The sequence below is a fragment of the Rattus norvegicus genome, chromosome 16 (genome assembly GCF_021556685.1).
Source record: "Rattus norvegicus strain SHRSP/BbbUtx chromosome 16, alternate assembly SHRSP_T2T, whole genome shotgun sequence".
Taxonomy (NCBI): domain Eukaryota; kingdom Metazoa; phylum Chordata; class Mammalia; order Rodentia; family Muridae; genus Rattus; species Rattus norvegicus.
Window position 1 is genome coordinate 21,186,254 of NC_141549.1, and position 20,241 is coordinate 21,206,494.

General features: G+C 39.1%; 1 long non-coding RNA gene across 1 annotated transcript in view; it reads right to left on the reverse strand.

Annotated features, from left to right (window-relative positions):
- LOC148000447 (uncharacterized) overlaps positions 1–20,241 on the reverse strand; it is a 103,363-nt gene that overhangs the window by 56,733 nt on the left and 26,389 nt on the right. The gene's annotated exons all lie outside the window — the stretch shown is intronic.

Genomic DNA, 20,241 nt, shown 5'->3' on the forward strand with positions numbered 1-20,241 from the left:
ACCAACCGCAAAAGCGCTTCATTATTTTTCTGGGGGGGGGCGATTTTTTCCTTTTCTTTTATTTTCTCGGTCAATATTAAATGGGATGTATCTTATTTACATTTCAATTGTTATTCCCTTTCCCGGTTTCCAGGCCAACATCCCCCGAACCCGTCCTCCTCCTCTTCTATATGGGTGTTCCCCTCCCCATTCTCCACCCATTAACTCACCCCAAGAATCCCATTATTTAAGGGTCCAGCCTTGGCAGGACCAATGGCTTCCCCTTCCACTGATGACCTTACTAGGCTATTCATTGCTACCTATGATGTTGGAGCCCAGGGTCAGTCCATGTACAGTCTTTGGGTAGTGGCTTAGTCCCTGGAAGCTCAGGTTGCTTGGCATTGTTGTACATATGGGGTCTTGAGCCCCTTCAAGCTCTTTCAATCCTTTCTCTGATTCCTTCAACGGTGGTCCCGTTCTCAGTTCAGTGGTTCGCTGCTGGCATCCACTTATGTATTTGCTGTATTCTGGCTGTGTTTCTCAGGAGAGATCTACATCTGGTTCCTGTCAGCCTGCACTTCTTTGCTTCATCCATCTTATCTAGTTTGGTGGCTGTATATGTATGGGCCACATGTGGGGCAGGCTCTGAATGGATGTTCCTTCTGCGTCTATTCTAAACTTAGCCTCCCTATTCTGGGGGTGGGGGGATTTTTATTTGATATTTTTGGTTCCCATTTCAAATGTTATCCCCTTTCCTAGTTTCCCATCCATGAACCGCCTATCACCTTGCCCCTCCCCCTCTTCTATTAGGGTGTTTTCCCACCCATCCACTCACCCCTTCCCACCTCCCTGTCTTAGCATTCCCTTACACTGGGAGGTGGAGCCTTGGCAAGACCAAGGGCTTCTCCTCTCATTGGTTCCCAAAAATGTCATCCTCTGCTACATATGACCTGAAGACATGAGTGTGTCAATGTGTACTTTGTACATGGAGGGACATCTGGGTTCTTTCCAGTTCCAGGCAATTACAAAAAGGGTGCTATGATCATAATTTGAGCATGTGTCTTTGTTATATGTTGGAGCCCCTTTTAGATGTATGCCCAGGATGGGGTATAGCTGGGTCCTCAGGTAGTACTATGCCCAATTTTCTGAGGAACATGCTAAGTAATTTCTAGAGTTGTACCAGCTTGCTCTCCCACCTACAAGGAGGAGTGTTCCTCTTTCTCCACATCCTCACCAACATCTGTTGTCACCTGAGATTTTGTTCTTAGTCATTCTACTGGTGTGAGGTGGAATCTCTTCATTTTCTTGATTTACATTTCCCTGATGATTAAGGATATTCAATAGTTCCTTAGGAGTTTCTGGGACATTTGATATTCCTCAGTTTAGAATTCTTTATTTAAGTTTGCACCTCCTCATTTTGTAATAGAGCTATTTGATTCTCTGGAGTCTAAACATAGATTTCTTTGTATACGTTGCATATTAGCCTTCTATCAGATGTAGGAGTTGTAAAGATCTTTTTCTAATTTGTTAGTTTCCATTTTGTCCTAATGACAGTGTCCTTTTCCTTGCATAATCTTTGCAATTTTTTGAGGTCTCATTTTTTGATACTTGAAATTGGAGCCTAAGCTATTGGTGTTCTATTCAGGAAAATTTCCCCAGTGCCCATGTGGTCCAGGCTCTTCCCCAATTTTCCTTTTATTATTTTGAGTGTATCTGCTTCTATGTGGAGATCCTCAATTCACGTGGACTTTAGCTGTGTACAGGGTGACAAGAAAAGTTTGATTTGCATTCTACATGCTGACTGCCAGTTGATTCAACAGCATTTGCTGGAAATGCTGTCTTTTTTCCACTGGATGATTTCAGTGTCTTTGTCAAACATCAAGTGACCAAAGTTGTGTGGGTTCATTTCTCTGTCTCCAATTCTACTCCCTTGATCAACCTGCCTGTCTGTGTACCAAACCATGCAGTTTTTATCACTATTGATATGTAATACAGCCTGACGCCTGGGATGGTGCGTCTCCCAGAAGTTCTTTTATTTTTGAGGACAGTTCTCACTACCCTGGATTTTTTATTATTCCAAATGAATCTGCACATTCCTCTTTCTACCTAAATGAGGAATAGAGTTGGAACTTTCATGGGAATTACATTGAATCTTAGATTGCTTTTGGTCAGATTTCCATTTTTACAATTTTAATCCTGCCAATATGTGAGCATGGGAAATCTTTCCATCTTATGAGATCTTGTTCAAGTTCTTTCTTTAGAAATTTAAAGTTCTTGTCAAAGAGATCATTCACTTGTTTGATTAGAGTCACAGCGAGGTATTTTATATCATTTGTTACTGTTGTGAAGGGTGTCATTTCCCTAATTCCTTTCTGAGCCTGTTTATCCTTTGAATAGAGGAAGGCCGTGGACTTTAGTGCTAATTCTTCAAGGTTTTCTCCATTTAGTTTGATATTGGCCACTAGTTTGCTGTATATTGTTTTTACTATGTTTAGGTATGGGCCTTGAATTCCTGATCAATCCAAGAATTTTAAAATGAAGGCTAGCCCTCACTTTTTACTTTACATATATTATAGATTTTATTGGATGGAAGATTACTTAGATTTGTGTTGACTGTTGTAATTTAACAGGCTCCACAGACATTGTTGTCAATTTCGAATCATTCACTAACTGTGAGCACACAGTGGCATTACTGGACTAATTAAGGTTCTCTAAGTGCCAGGAGCCATGTGGAGCTAGACAGGTTTAGTGTGTCAAGAGGGTCAGCTAGAAGCCCTGTTGGAGGCTTCCAGCCTATCCTACAGTGCCCGTATTCAAAACAAACAAAGAAAGCAAAATCTCATAAATGAGTTAGTCAGTAAATAAATAGTGTGATACCTAGAAAAGCAACACACGGGTGTCAAGCTTCTCTTTGGTTGCTGGTTTAGTCTTTGGGAGCTCTGGAGGGTCTGAATGGTTGATGTTGTAATTAATCTTATGGGGATGAAACCCCTTCAGCTCCTCCAGTCCATTTTCTTCTTCTTCTTCTTCTTCTTCTTCTTCTTCTTCTTCTTCTTCTTCTTCTTCTTCTTCTTCTTCTTCTTCTTCTTCTTCTTCTTCTTCTTGTTCTTCTTCTAGTTCTTCTTCTTGTTCTTCTTCTTGTTCTTCTTCTTGTTCTTCTTCTTGTTCTTCTTCTTGTTCTTCTTCTTGTTCTTCTTCTTCTTGTTCTTCTTCTTCTTGTTCTTCTTCTTCTTGTTCTTCTTCTTCTTGTTCTTCTTGTTCTTGTTCTTGTTCTTGTTCTTGTTCTTCTTCTTCTTCTTCTTCTTCTTCTTCTTCTTCTTCTTCTTCTTCTTCTTCTTCTTCTTCTTCTTGTTCTTCTTCTTCTTGTTCTTGTTCTTCTTCTTCTTCTTCTTCTTCTTCTTCTTCTTCTTCTTCTTCTTGTTCTTCTTCTTCTTCTTCTTCTTCTTCTTCTTCTTGTTCTTCTTGTTCTTGTTCTTCTTGTTCTTCTTGTTCTTGTTCTTGTTCTTGTTCTTGTTATTGTTCTTCTTCTTCTTCTTCTTCTTCTTCTTCTTCTTCTTCTTCTTCTTCTTCTTCTTCTTCTTCTTCTTCTTCTTCTTCTTGTTCTTCTTCTTCTTCTTCTTCTTCTTCTTCTCTTTTTTTTGATGGGATATATTTCTTCATTTACATTTCAGATGTACATTCCTTTCCTATTTTCCTATCCATAAGCCTCCTATCCCCTCCTCCTTCACCATAACTGAGGCCCTCCCATTCATTCTCCCGTTCTACACCCCCAGACATTCCCCCGCTCTGGGGTCCAACCTTGGCAGGACCAAGGACTTCCCCTTCCACTGGTGCCTAAGAAATGATATTCCAACTCTGCAACATATGCATTTGGAGTCCTGGGTCAGTCCATGTATGGTGTTTGGGTAGTGGTTTAGTCCCTGGAAGCTCTGGATGGTAGGCCTTGGTATTCTTATGGGGTGGCAAGAACCTTCAGATCTTTCAATTCCTTCTGGAATTTCCCCAAGGGAGTCCCGTTCTCAGTTGAGTGGGTTGGTGCTAGTGTTTACCTATGTATTTGACATGCTCTGGTTGTGTCTGTAGTAGAGACCTATATCTGGTTCCTGTCAGCATGCTCTTCTTAGCTTCATCAATCTTATCTAGTTTTGGTGGATACACACACACACACACACACACACACACACACACACTCACACACAAATTAAAAGGTGAGGAATATCGAATGGGCGAGAAGCACCTTAGGAAATGTTCAATATTCTTAGACATCAGGGAAATGCAAATCAAAAAATCCCTGAGATTCCACCTCACACCAGTCAGAAAGGCTAGGATAAAAATCTCAGTTGACAGCAGATGCTGGTGAGGATGTGGAGAAAGAGGAACACTCCTCCATTGTTGGTGGAATTGCAAACTGGTATAACCACTTTGGAAATCAGTCTGGAGGTTCCTCAGAAAATTGGACATTGCATTACCTAAGGACCCAGCTATACCTCTCCTGGGCGTAGACCCAAATGATGCTCCAACATGCAACAAGAAAACATGCTCCATTATTTTCATAGCAACCTTATTTATAATAGCCAGAAACTGGAAAGGATTCAGATGCCTTCAACAGAGAAATTGATTCAGAAAATGTGGTACATCTACACAATGGAGTACTACTCAACTATCAAAAACAATGACTTCATGAAACTCAGAGGCAAATGGAAAGAACTAGAAAATATCAACCTGAGTGAGTTAACCCATTCACAGGAAAACACACATGGTCTACACTCAGTGATAATTGTATGTTAGCCCAAAAGCTCAAATTACCCAAGATGCAATCCCCAGACCCCATGAAGCTCAAGAAGAAGGATGAGCAAAATGCAGACGCTTGCAATCCTTCTTAAAATGGGGGGAAAAAGTATTCATAGGAGGGGATATGGAGGCAGTCTTTACAACAGACACTCAAGGAATGGCCGTTCAGAGCCTGCCCCACATTTTTAAATAGTGTTATTTGGCTCTCTGGAGCCTAAGTTCTTGAGTTCATCTATTTTTGATACTAGCCTTGTATCGGATGTAGTATCGGTAAAGATTTTTTCCCAATTTATAGGTTGCTGTTTTGTCCTAATGACAGTGTACATTGCCTTACAGAAGCTTTGCAGTTTTATAAGGTCCCATGTCTTGATTCTTGATCTTAGAGCATAAGCCATTGGCATTTTTTCAGGAAATTTTTCTCAGTCCCTACATGTTTGACACAGTTCCCCACTATTTATTCTATAACTTCCAGTGTATGTGGTTTGATGTGGTGGTCCTTGATCCATGTGGACTTAAGCTTTGTACAGGGTGATAAGAATGGATTGATCTGCATTCTTCTACAGGCTGACCACCAGTTGAACCAGCACCATTTGCTGAAAATGCTCTTTTTTCCATTGGATGGTTTTGGCTCCTTTGTCAAAAATCAAGTGACCATAGGTGTATGGGTTCATTTCTGCGTCTTCACTTCTATTGCACTTGTCTGTCTGTCTGTCTCTGTACCAATACCATGCAGTTTTTTTTATCACTATTGCTCTGTATTACTGCTTGAGTTCAGGGATAGTGATTCCCCTGGAAGTGATTTCATTTTTAAGGATAGTTTTAGCTATCCTGGGTTTTTTGTTATTCCAGATGAATTTGCAAATTGTTCTGTCTAACTCTCTGGAGAATTGGATTGGTATTTTGATGGGGATTGCGTTGAATCTGTAGATCGCTTTTGGTAAAATGGCCATTTTTACTATATTAATCCTGCCAATCCATGAGCATGGGAGATCTTTCCATCTTCTGAGGTCTTCTTCAATTTCTTTCTTCAGAGGCTTAAAGTTATTATCATACAGATCTTTCACTTGCTTGGCTAGAGTCACACCGAGGTATTTTTTATTATTTGGGACTATTAGGAAGGGTGTCATTTCCCTATTTCTTTCTCGGTTGTTTCTCTTTTGTGTAGAGGAAGGCTACTGATTTATTTGAGTAATTTTAGATCCAGCCACTTTGCATAAGGTGTTTATCAGTTTTAGTAGTTCTCTGGTGGGACTTTTGGGTTCACTTAGATATACTATCATATCATCTGCAAATAGTGATATTTTGACTTCCTCTTTTCCAATCTTTATCTCTTCGATCTCCTTTTGTTGTCTGATTGCTCTGGCCAGAACTTCAAGAACTATATTGAGTAAGTAGGGAGAGAGTGGGTAACCTTGTGTAGTCCCTGGGATTTTCGTGGGATTGCTTCAAGTTACTGTCTATTTAGTTTAATGTTAGCAACTGGTTTGCTGTATATGGCTTTTACTATGTTCAGGTATGGGCCTTCAATTCCTATTCTTTCCAGAACTTTGATTATGAAGGGGTGTTGAAATTTTGTCAAATGCTTTCTCAGCATCTAATGAAATGATCATGTGGTTTTGTTCTTTCGGTTTGTTTATATAGTGGATTATGTTGATGGTTTTCTGTATATTAAACCATCCCTGCATGCCTGGGATGAAGCCTACTTGATCATGATGGATGATGGTTTTGATGTGTTCTTTGATTCTGTTTGCCATTTACAAGAATTTTATTGAGTATTTTTGTGTCAATATTCATAAAAGAAATTGGTCTGAACTTCTCTTTCTTCATGGGGTCTTTGTGTGGTTTCTGTATAAGAGTAATTGTAGCTTCATAGAAGGAATTTGGGAGTGCTCCATCTGTTTCTATTTGGGGGAATAATCGGGATAGTATTGCTGTGATATCTTCTATTCTGATAGAATTCTGCACTAAATCCATCTCGTCCTGGGCTCTTTTTGGTTAGGCGACTCTTAATCACTGCTTCTATTTCTTTAGGAGTTACAGGATTGTTTAGATGGTTTATGTGTTCCTCATTTAACATTGGTAAATGGTATTTGTCTAGAAAATTGTCCATTTCCTCCAGATTTTCCAGTTATGCTGAATATAGGCTTTTGTTGGATGATCTAATGATTTTTTTAATTTACTCAGATTTTGCTATGTCTCTCATTTCATTTATGATTTTTTTTTGATTTGGCTACACTTCTCTGTGATCTCTGGTTAGTCTGTCTAAGTGTTTATCTATCTTGTTGATTTCTCAAAGAAACAGCTCCAGGTTTTGTTGAATCTTTATGTAATCCTTTTTTGTTTCTACTTGCTTAATTTTAGCCCGGAGTTTGATTATTTGCTGCCTTCTACAAATACACCACTTGGGTGTATCTGTTTCTTTTGTTCTAGAGCTTTTAGGTGTGCTGTCAAGTAGCTGAGTATGCGCTCTCCTGTTTCTTTTGCAGGCACTCAGAGCTATGAGTTTTACTCTTAGCACTGCTTTCATTGTGTCCCTTATATTTCGATATGTTGTATCTTCATATTCATTAAATTCTAAGAAGTCTTTATTTCTTTAATTCTTCCTTGACCAAGTTGTCATTGAGGATAGAGTTGTTCAACTTCCATGAATATGTGAACGTTCTGTCAGTTTGATATTGCCCATTGGTTTGCTGTTCCTTGCTTTTATTATGTTTGGATTTGGGCCGTGAATTCCTGATTATTGAAGACTTTTAACATTAAGGGGTGGTGTATTTTGCCCAAGGCTTTTAATGATAATGTATTTTTTAGTTTGTTTATATAGTAGATTATGTTGATTGATATTCATATATTGAACCATCCCTGCGTCTCTGGGCAGAACTCTGCTTTATCATGATGAATGGTTATTTTAAAGCGTTCTTGAAATAGGTTTGTTAGAAATTTATTGAGTATTTTTGCCTCGATATTCATAGGAAAAATTGGTCTGAAGTTCTCTTTCTTTTTTGAGTCTTTGTGTGGTTTAGTTATCAACATAACTGTGGCTTCATGGAATTCCCAGAAGTTAAACTCCTGAGAGAAAAATAACCCTATTAAAAATGGGGTACAGAGGTAAAGAATTCTCAACTGATGAATTTCAAATGTCCAAGAAGCATCTAAAGAAGTGTTCAAAATCCTTAGTCATGAGGGAAATGAAACTCAAAATGACCATGAGATTCTACCTCATATCAGTCTGAATGGCAAAGAGTAAAAACTCATGTGACAGCATATGCTGGCCAACATGTGGAAAAAGAGGAACAGCCCTCCATTGCTGGTAGCATTGCAGGCTTGTTCAATCACTCCGGAAATCAGGCTGGAGGTTCTTCAGAAAACTGGACACCGTGCCTCAGAACCAGATATATAACCCTGGGCATATACCTACAAAGATTCCCCAACATTTAACAAGGACACATGATCCACTATGTTCCATAGCAGCCTTATTTATTTATTTATTTATTTATTTATTTATTTATTTACTTATTTTTAAATTTATTTATTTTTAATTTTTATTATATGTTTCTTTACTTACATTTCAAAGGTTATTCCCCTTCCTGGTTTCCTGTCCATAAGCCCACATTCCTTCCCCTCCTTTTCCCCTATACAGGTATTCCTCCTATACATCCCCCTCATTGCCCTCCCCCATATTCCCCTGAACTGGCGGTCCAACCGTGGCAAGACCAAGGGCTTTCCCTTCCACTGGTGCCCCAACAAGGCTATTCTCTGCTACATATGCAGCTGGAGACCTGGGTCAGTCCATGTATAGTCTTTAGGTGATGGTTTAGTCCCTGGAGGCTCTGGTTGGTTGGCATTCTTGTTTTTATGGGGTTGCAAGCTCCTTCAAATCTTTCAATACTTCCTCTAATTCTGCCCAACAGGGTCCTCTTCTCAGTTTGGTGGTTTGCTGCTAGCATTGACCTCTGTATTAGACATGCTCTGGATTGTCTCTCAGGAGAGATCTATATCCGGTCCCTTTTTAGCTTCATCAATCTTATCTAGTTTTGGTGGTTGTATATACATGGGTCATATGTGTGTCAGGCTCTGAACAGCCATTTCTTGAGTCGCTGCTCTAAACTTCGCTTCCATATCCCATCACATGAATATTTTCCCCAATTTTAAGAAAATGTAGGAGCATCTGCATTTTGGTCATCCTTCTTCTTGAGCTTCCTGTGGTCTGTAGATTGTGTCTTGGGAAATTGGGTTTTTGACTAATATCCACTTATCAATGAGTGCATAACAAGTGTGTTTTTTGTCATTGAGTAACCTCACTTAGCATGATATTTTCTAGTTCATTCCATTTGCCTATGAATTTCATGAAGTCATTGTTTTTGATAGCTGAGTAATACTTCATTGTGTAGATTTACCACATTTTTTTGAATCCTTTCTTCTGTTGAAGGGCATCTGGGTTCTTTCCAGCTCCTGGCTATTATAAATAAGGCTGCTATGAACATAGTGGAGCATGTGTCTTTGTTGTATGTTTGAGCATCTTTTGGGTATGTGCCCAAGGGTGGTAGAGCTGGGTCCTGAGGTAGTGTAATGTCCAATTTTCTGAGGAACCTCCAGCCTGATTTCCAGAGAGGTTGTAGAAGTTTGCAATCCCACCAACAATGGAGGAGTGTTCCTCTTTCTCCACATCCTCACCAGCTTCTGCTGTCACCTGAGTTTTTTTTTTTATCTCAGGGCTGTTTGATTTGCATTCACGTGATGACTAAGGATGTTGAACATTTCTTTAGATGCTTTTTGGCCATTTGATAATCCTCAGCTGAGAATGTTTTCTTTAGCTCTGTACCCTATTTTTTGATAGAGTGATTTGGCTCTCTGGAGTCTACCTCCTGAGTTCTTTGTATATTTTGGATTAATAATAGCTCTCTATCAGATGTAGGATTGGTAAAGATCTTTTCCCAATCTGCTGGTTGCTGTTTTGTCCTAATGACATTGTCTTTTGCTTTACAAAAGCTTTGTAGTTTTGTGAGGTCCCATTTGTTGATTCTTGATCTTAGAGCATAAGCCATTTTTGTTTTGTTCAGGAAATTTTCCCCAGTGCCCATGTGTTTGAGACTCTTCTCCAATTTTTCTTCTATCAATTCGAGTGTATCTGGTTTGATGTGGAGGTTCTTGATCCACTTGGATTTAAGCTTTGTACAGGGTGATAAGAATGGATCCATTTCCATTCTTCTATATGCTGACCTCCAGTTGAACCAGCACCATCTGTTGAAAATGCTATCTTTCTTCCATTGGACAGTTTTAGCTCCTTTGTCAAAGATCAAGAGGCTACAGGTGTGTGGTTCATTGCTGGATCGTCAATTCTGTTGCACTGATCTACCTGCCTGTCTCTGTACCAATACCATAAAGTTTTGAAGATTATTGCTCTGTAATACTGCTTGAAGTCAGGGATGGTGATTCCCCCAGAATTTCTTTTACTGTTGAGTATAGTTTTCGCCATCCTGGGGTTTTGTTATTCCAAATGAATTTGCAAATTGCTCTCTCTATCTCTATAAAGAATTGAGTAGGAAATTTGATGGGGATTGCATTGACCTGAAGATTGATTTTGGCAAAATGGCCAACTTTAGCATATTAATCCTGCTAATCCTTGAGCATGGAAGATCTTGTCATCTTCTGAGATCTTCTTCAATTTCTTCAGAGATTTGAAATTCTTGTCATACAGATCTCTCACTTGCTTGGTTAACGTCACACCAAGGCATTTTATGTTATTTGGGACTATTGTTAAGGGAGCCATTCCCTAATTTCTCTCTCAGCCTGTTTATCCTTTGGGTAGAGTAAGGCTACTGATTTGTTTGAGTTAATTTTACACCCCGGCACTTTGCTGAAGTTGTTTATCAGGTTAAGGAGTTCTCTGGTGGATCTTTTGTGTTCGCTTAAGTACACTATCATATCATCTGCAAATAGTGATATTTTGATTTCTTCCCTTCCAATTTGTATCCCTTTGACTTGCTTTTGCTGTCTGATTGCTCTGACTAGGATTTCCGGTACTATATTGAATACGTAGGGAGAGCGTGGGCAGCCTTGTGTAGTCCCTGATTTTAGTGGGATGGCTTCAAGTTTCTCTCCATTTAGTTTGATGTTAGCTACTGGTTTGCTGTATGTTGCTTTTACTATGTTTAGATATGGGCCTTGAATTCCTGATCTTTCCAGGAATTTTATAATGAAGGAGTGTGGAATTTTGTCAAATGCTTTCTCAGTATTTAATGAAATGACCATGTGCTTCTTATCTTTGAATTTGTTTATATAGTGGGTTACATTGATGGTTTTCCGTATATTAAACCATCCCTGCATGCCTGGGATGAAGCCTACTTGATGATGATGGATGTTTTCTTAGATTAAGTTTGCAAGAGTTTTATTGAGTTTTTGCAGTTTTATGAGGTCCCATTTATCCATTCTTGATCTTAGAGCATAAGCCATTGGTGTTTTGTTCAGGAAATCTTCTCCAGTGACCATGTGTTCAAGATGCTTCCCCACTTTTTCTTCTATTAGTTTGAGTGTATCTGGTTTGATGTGGAGGTCCTTGATCCACTTGGACTTAAGCTTTGTACAGGGTGATAAGCATGGATTGATCTGCATTCTTCTACATGCTGACGTCCAGTTGAACCTGTACCATTAGCTGAAAAATGCTTTTTTCCATTGGATGGTTTTGGCTCCTTTGTCAAAAATCAAGTGACCATATGTGTGTGGCTTCATTTCTGGGTCTTCAATTCTATTCCTCTGGTCTATCTGTCTGTCTCTGTACCAATACCATACAGTTTTTATCATTATCGCTCTGTAATACTGCTTGAGTTCACAAAAGTGATTCCCCTGGAAGTCCTTTTATTGTTGAGGATAGTTTTAGCTATCCTGGGTTTTTTGTAATTCCAGATGAATTTGCAAATTGTTCTGTCTAACTCTCTGAAGAATTGGATTGGTATTTTAATGGGGATTGCATTGAATCTGTAGATTGCTTTTGGTAAAATGTCCATTTTTACTATATTAATCCTGCCAATCCATGAGCCTGGGAGATCTTTCCATCTTCTGAGATCTTCTTCAATTCCTTTCTTCGGAGGCTAGAAGTTCTTATCATACAGGTTTTTCACTTGCTTGGTTAAAGTCACACCAAGTTATTTTATATCATTTGGGACGATTTTGAAGGGTATCTTTTCCCTAATTTCTTTCTTGGCTTGTATCTCTTTTGTGTTAGAGGAAGGCTATTGATTTATTCGAGTTAAATTTATACCCAGTCACTTTTCTGAAGGTGTTTATTAGGTTTAGTAGTTGTCTGGTGGAACTTTTGGGATCACTTAAATATACAATCTTATCGTGTGCAAATAGTGATATTTTGACTTCTTCCTTTCCAATCCGTATCCTGTTGATATTATTTTCTTGTCTGATTGCTCTGGGTAGAACTTCAAGAACTATATTGAAGAAGTAGGGAAAGAGTGGCCAGCCTTGTCTAGTCCCTGATTTTAGTGGGATTGCTTCATGTTTATTTCCGTTTAGTTTAATATTAGCTACTGGTTTGGTATATATGAATTTTACTATGTTTAGATATGGGCCTTGAATTTCTGTTCTTTCCAGGTCTCTTATCATGAAGGGGTGTTGAATTTTGTCAAATTCTTTCTCAACATCTAATGAAATGATCATGTGGTTTTTATCTTTCAATTTGTTTATATAGTGGATTACGGTGATGGTTTTTCGTATATTAAACCATCCCTGCATTTCTGTGATGAAGCTGATTTGATCATGATGGATGATTGTTTTGATGTGCTCTTGGATTTGGTTTTCAAGAATTTTATTAAGTATCTTTGTGTCGATATTCGTAAGGGAAATTGATCTGAAGTTCTCTTTCTTTGTTGGGTCTTTGTGTGGTTTAGGTATAATAGTAATTCTGTCTTCACAGAAGGAATTCGGTAGCGCTATGTCTGTTTCAAATTTCTGGAATATTTGGATAGTATTGGTATGAGGTCTTCTATGAAGGTCTGATAGAATTCTGCACTAAACCCGTCTGGACCTGGGCTCTTTTTGGTTGGGAGACTTTTAATGACTGTTTCTACTACTTTAGGAGTTATGGGGTTGTTTCAATGGTTTATTTGTTCCTGATTTAACTTTGGTAACTGGTATCTGTCTAGGAAATTGTCTATTACATGCAGATTTTCAAGTTTTGTTGAATATAGGATTTTGTAGTAAGATCTGACGATTTTTTGAATTTCCTCTGATTCTGTTGTTATGTTTCCCTTTTCATTCCTGATTTTGTTAATTTGGACACACTCTCTGTGTCCTCTTGTTAGTGTGGCTAAGGGTTTATCTATCTTGTTCATTTTCTCAAAGAACCAGCTTTTGGCTCTGTTGATTCTTTGTATAGTCCTTTTTGTTTCTACTTGGCTGATTTCAGCTCTGAGTTTCATTATTTCCTGCGTTCTACTCCTCCTGGGTGTATTTGCTCCTTTTTGTTCTAGAGCTTTTAGGTGTGCTGTCAAGCTGTTGACCTATGCTCTCTCCTGTGTCTTTCTGCAGGCACTCAGAGCTATGAGTTTTCCTCTTAGCACAACTTTCGTTTTGTCCCATAAGTTTGGGTATGTTGTACCCTCATTTTCATTAAATTCTAAGAAGTCTTTAATTTCTTTATTTCTTCCTTTTCTAGGATATCATTGAGTAGAGCATCGCTCATCTTTAATTTCTTTCTTCAGAAGCTTGAAGTTCTTATCATACAGATCTTTCTCTTGCTTGGTTAAAGTCACACCGAGTTATTTTATATCAATTCCGACTATTATGAAGGGTGTCATTTCCCTAATTTCTTTCTCGGCTTGTTTCTTTTTTGTATGGAGGAAGGCTACGGATTTCTTTGAGTTAATTTCATACCCAGCCACTTTGCAGGAGGTGTTTGTGTATTTTATGTATTTACATTTCAAATGTTATCCCCTTCTTTGCCTCTCCCATTCCTCTCCACAACCCCTGATTCTATGAAGACTTTCTTAATATATAGAGCATTAATGTTAATAGACAGTACTGGAAAATTAATCATAAGACAAATTGTCAACTTTGGGACAAAAATATCAATAATGAATATTAGATCAATATTACCTGTTTGCTAATGGATAAAAGACATTTTGAACAGGAACTGTGACCATGCCCCCTCACAGAAGGTGAGTGAGGGCCTTCTGTACTGTTGATTTTGCACTGATATACTTGTGATGGTCAGAGATTGCCATTGACTTCCTCTCACTTTCCATACACGTGGAGCTAAGTGTGTAGTGGTCAGAGGGCAGAGCCAACTGACAGTTCTGTTCTACCACATTGTGGCTTCTGAGGACTGAACTCAGGCCATCAGGCCGCCCTGTGGGTTCCACCTCTAGTCCCTCTGTTCTGGAGACAAACTTTACTCACCCACGTTCCTGGTGTGATTGATTTACTATCTTGGAGCACATTGACACTCACACTTGCAGGCAAGTAAGCTTTGGGGCTCCCCTTTGGGGATCCACATCTACAGTCAGTTTCTCAGGGCAAATGTTTTACCAAGTGAGTTTTACCTGCCACCACAACCCTTCATTTTTTTGGGAGGGGTTTGTTTGATTTTTTTTATTTCCATTTCAAATGTTATCTCCTTTCCTGGTTTCCCATCCCTGTACAGCCTATCACATCGCCCCTTCCCAATTTCTATGTGGGTTTTCCCCCACCCATCTACTCACCTCTTCCCACCTCACTGCTTTAGCATTTTCTTACACTGGGGGATAGAGCCTTGGCAAGACCAAGGGCTTCTCCTCCAATTAGTTCCCAACAAGGCCATCCTCTGCTACATATGCACCTGAGGCCATGGGTCAGCCAATGTGTACTCTGTAGATGGAGGGACATCTGAATTCTTTCCAGCTCCTGGCATTTACAAATAAGGGTTCTATGAACAAAATGGAGCATGTTTCCTTGCTATATTTTGGAGCCCCTTTTGGGTATATGCCCACTAGGGGGTATAGCTGAGTCCTCAGGTAGTACTATGTCCAATTTTCTGAGGAACTTACAAACTAATTTCCAGAATTATTTTGCCAGCTTGCTCTCCCACATACAGTGGAGGAGTGTTCCTCTTTCTCCACATCCCCGTCAACATTTGTTTTCACCTTAGATTTTGTCCTTAGTCATTCTGAGTGGTGTGAGGTCAAATCTGAGCATTTTTTTGGTTTGATTTTTGCTGATGATTAAGGATGTTTAATAGTTCTTTAGGAGCTTCAGGGCCATTTGATATTCCTCAGCTTAGAATTCTTTGTTTAGCTCTGTACCTCATTTTGTAGTAGAGTTATTTCATTTTCTGCAGTCTAAACTTCTAGATTTCTTTATATATATTACATATTACCCTTCTATCAGATATAGGATTGGTAAAGATCTTTTCCCAATCTGTTGTTTTCCATTTTGTCCTAATGACAGTGTCCTTTTCCTTGCATAATCTTTGCAATTTTTTGAGGTCCCATTTGTTGAATCTTGATCTTAAAGCATAAGCTATTGGTGTTCTATTCAGGAAATTTTCCCTAGTGCCCACGTGTTCCAGGGTCTTCCCCAATTTTCCTTTTATTATTTGGAGTGTATCTTCTTCTATGTGGAGATCCTCAATTCGCTTGGATTTTAGCTGTGTACGGGGTGATAAGAAACATTTGATTTGCATTGTCCATGCTGACTGCTGGTTGATCCAGCAACATTTGTTCAAAATGCTATATTTTTTCCAGTGGATGGTTTTAGGTCCTTTGTCAAACATCAAGGGCCCAAAGGTGTGTGGGCTCATTTCTGGGTCTCCACTTCTATTCCACTGATCTGCCTGTCTGAATCTGTACCAAACCATACAGGTTTTATCACTATTGCTATATAATACAGCTTGAGGCCTGGGATGGTGATTCTCCCAGAAATTCTTTTATAGTTGAAGATAGTTTTCACTATCCTGGATTTCTTGTCATTTCAAACGAATTTGCAAATTGCTCTTTCTACCTCTATGAAGAATAGAGTTGAAATTTTCATGGGGATTACATTGAATTTGTAAATTCCCTTTGGTCAGATGGCCATTTTACATTTTTATTCCCGTCAATCCATGAGCATGGGAGATCTTCCCATCTTATGAGATCTTTTTCAAATTCTTTCTTCAGAAACTTGAAGGTCTTGTCAAAGAGATCATTCACTTGCTTGGTTAGAGTAACACCGAGGTATTTTTTTAATATCTGTTACTATTGTGAAGTGCATTATTTCCCTAATTTCTTTTTGAGCCTGTTTATCCTTTGAATAGAGGAAGGCTACTGATTTTAGTGGTATTTCTTCAAGTTTATCTCCATTTAGTTTGATGTTGGCTACTGGTTTGCTGTATATTGTTTTTACTATGTTTAGATTTGGGACTTGAATTCCTGATCTTTCCAAGACTTTTAAAATGAAGGCTAGCCTTCATTCTTTTTTTTTAACTTTAAATATATTATAGCTTTTATTAGATACAAGTTTATTTAGATTTGTTTTGACTGTGGCAAACTTAACTAGCTCCAGAGATAATGTTGGCAATTTTGAATCAATCCCTTTCTGTGAGCACACAGTGGCATTACTGAGCTAATTAATGTTCTGGAGCCATCTGGAGCTAGACAGGATTAGTGTCTCAAGAGGGACAGATAAAAGCCCTTTTGGAGGCTTCTATCCTATTCTACAGTGCCCGTATCTAAAACAAACCACGAACAGCAAAATCCCATAAATCAGTTAGTCAGTAAATAGATAATGTGATACCTAGAAAAGCAATACATGAGTATCAAGCTACTCTTTGGTTGGTGTTTTAGTCTCTGGGGACTCTGCAATTCTGGTTGGTTGATAGTGTTGTTCTTCCTGTGGTGTTGAAACCCCTTCAGCTCCTCCAGTCTGTTTCCTCCTCCTCCTCCTCCTCCTCCTCAGGCTGCTGCTGCTGCTGCTTTATTCCCTTTCCTAGTTTCCACTCCATATGCCCCCGTCCCCTCCCCCTTCCCTATAAGGGTATTCTCCCCCCAAACCCACACCCTTTACAACCTACCCCTATATTCCCCTGCACTGTGGGTCCACCCAGGGTAGGACCAAGGGTTTCCCCTTCCACTAGTGTTCAACAAGTCTATTCTCTGATACATAAGCAGTTGGAGCCCTGGGTCCATGTATACTCTTTGGGTAGTGGTTTAGTCCCTGGGCATCTCTGACATTGTTGTTCTTATCGGGTTGCAAGCACCTTCAGCTCTTTCAATCCTTTCTCTAATTCCCCAAAAGGGAGTCCTGTTCTAAGTTCAGTAGTTTGCTGTTAGTGTTCACCTCTGCATTTGACATGCTCTGTGTGTCTCTCAGGAGACATCTATATCCGGTCCGTGTCATCACACATTTCTTAGCTTCATCAGTCAAATGTAATTTTGGTGGCTGTATATGTATGGGCCACATGTGGGGCAGGCTCTGAATGGCTGTTCCTTCAGGCTCTGCTCTAAACTTTGCCTCTATTTCCCTCCTATGGATATTTTTGTTATCCCATTTCAGAAGGAGTGGAAGCATCTGTATTTTATTCATCCTTTGTCATGAGCTTCATGTGGTCTGTGGATTGCATCTAGAGTAATTCGAGGTTTTCGGCTAATATCCACTTATGAATGAGTGCATACCATGTGTGTTTTTCTGTGATTGGGTTACTTCACTCAGGATGATATTTTCTAGTTCATTCCATTTGCCTATGAATTTCATGAAGTCATTGTTTTTGATTGCTGAGTAGTACTCCATTGTGTAGATGTACCTTATTTTCTGAATCCACTCCCCTGTTGAAGGGCATCTGGGTTCTTTCCAGCTTCTGGCTATTATAAATAAGGCTGCTATGAACATAGTGGAGCGTGTTTCCTGGTTGTTTGTTGGGGCATCTATTGGGTATATGCCCAGGAGAGGTGTGGCTGGGTCCTCAGGTAGTGGAATTTTCTCAGGAACCTCCTGGCTGATTTCCAGAGTGGTTGTACCAGTCTGCAATCCTACCAACAATGGAAGAGTTTTCCTCTTTATCCACATCCTGGCCAGCATCTGCTGTCACCTGAGTTTTTTTATCGTAGCCATTCTTACTGGTGTGAGTGGAATCTCAGGGTTTTTTGATTTGTACACCCCTGATGACTAAGTATGCTAAACATTTCTATAGGTGCTTCTCAGCCATTTGATATTCCTCAGCTGAGAATTCTTTGTTTAGCTCTGAACCCAAATTTTAATAGGGTTATTTGGCTCTCTGGACTCTAAGTTCTTGTTTTTGTTTTTTGGTTTTTTTTTTTGTATATTTTCGATATTAGCCCTGCATCAGATGTAATATTGGTAAAGATCTTTTCCAAATCTGTTGGTTGCTGTTCTGTTCTATTGAAAAGTATCCATTGCATTACAGAAGCTTTGCAGTTTTATGAGGTTCCATTTGTCAATTTTTGACCTTAGCACATAAGCCATTGTTGTTTTGTTTAGGAAAATTTCCCCAGTGCCCATGTGTGTGAGTCTATTCTCCAGTTTTTCTTCTATTAGTTCCAGTGTATATGTTTTAATGTTGATGTTCTTGATCCACTTGGACTTAAGCTTTGTACAGGGAGATAAGAATTGTTTGATTTGTATCTTTTACATGCTAACCTATTGAATGAGCACCATTTATTGAAAATGCTATCTTTTTACAAATGGATGGTTTTTGCTCTTTGTCAAAGATCAATTGACGAAAGGTGGGTGGGTTCAGGTCTGGGTCTTCAATTATATTTCACTGATCTGTCTAGCTGTCTATGTTACTAAACCATACAGCTTTTTTTCCACTATTGCTCTGTAATACTGCTTGAGGTCAGGAATGATGATTTCCCCAGAAGTTCTTTTATCATTGAGTATAGGTTTTGCTATCCTGGGTTTTTTTTTATTCCAAATGAATTAGTAAATTGCTCTTTCTATGTCTGAAGAATTGAGTTGGATTTTTGATGGGGATTGCAGTGAATTTGTAGATTGCTTTTGACAAAATGGCCACTTTTACTATATTAATCCTGCTAATCCATGAGAATGTGAGGCCGTTCCATCTTCTGATATCTTCTTCAATGTCTTTTCAGAGACTTGAAGTTCTTGTTATACAGATCTTTCACTTATTTCGTTAAAGTCACACTGAGGTATTTTATATTATTGCGACTATTGTGAAGGGTGTCATTTCCCTAATTTTACTCAGCCTGTTTTTCCTTTGAGTGGAGGAAGGCTACTAATTTTTTTGAGTCATTTTGTACCCAAAAATTTGCTGAAGTTAATATCAGGTTTTGTAATTCTCTGGTGGACCTTTTGGCGTCACTTAAATATACTATCGTTGGCAAATAGCCATATTGTGACATCTTCCCTCCCACTTTGTATCCCTTGACCTCCTTTTGTTGTCTGACTGCTCTGGCTCGGAATTCCAGGGCTGTATTGAATAAGTAGTTACAGTGCAGGCAGCCTTATCTAGTCCCTGATTTTAGTGGGATTTCATCAAGTTCCTCTCCATTTAGTTTGATGTTAGTTACTGGTTCACTGTATATTGTTTTTACTATGTTTAGTTATGGGTTTTGATTTCCTGATCTTTCCAGGACTTTTTTGTTGTTGTTTTCTCTTTATTACAAAATATAACATTTATGCAATGAAATATTGTACCTGAGCCATACCTTTTACATAATAAAGTATAAAATGTATGTGCTACTGAAAAAGATGAGTTCATTATCATATAATGGATAGAAGTTATATAATAATTATAAGATAAAACCATTAAATACACATATACTTTATAGTAGAGAAAACAATCTTTGAATTTTAGAAATGGTCCTGGGGTTAGAAACTTGTTGAAGTCAATTTTTTTTTATTAATTTGAGTATTTCTTATTTACATTTTGAGTGTTATTTCCTTCCCCGGTTTCCGGGCAAACATCCCCCTAATCCCTCCCCCTCCCCTTCGCTATGGGTGTTCCCCCTCCCCATCCTTCCCCCATTGCTGCCCTCCTCCCAACAATCACGTTCACTGGGGGTTCAGTCTTAGCAGGACCCAGGGCTTCCCCTTACACTGGTGCTCTTACTAGGATATTCATTGCTTCCTATGAGGTCAGAGTCCAGGGTCAGTCCATGTATAGTCTTTAGGTAGTAGCTTAGACCCTGGAAGCTCTGGTTGCTTGGCAATGTTGTTCATAAGGGGTCTTGAGCCCCTTCGAGCTCTTCCAGTTCTTTCTCTGATTCCTTCAATGGGGTCCTATTCTCAGTTCAGTGGTTTGCTGCTGGCATTCGCCTATGTATTTGCTGTACTCTGGCTGTGTCTCTCAGGAGAGATCTACATCCCGCACCTGTCAGCCTGCCCTTCATTGCTTCATCCATCTTGTCTAATTGGGTGGCTGTATATGTATGGGCCACATGTGGGGCAGGCTCTGAATGGGTGTTCCTTCTGTGTCTGTTTTAATCTTTGCCTCTCTATTCCCTGCCAAGGGTATTCTCGTTCCACATTTAAAGA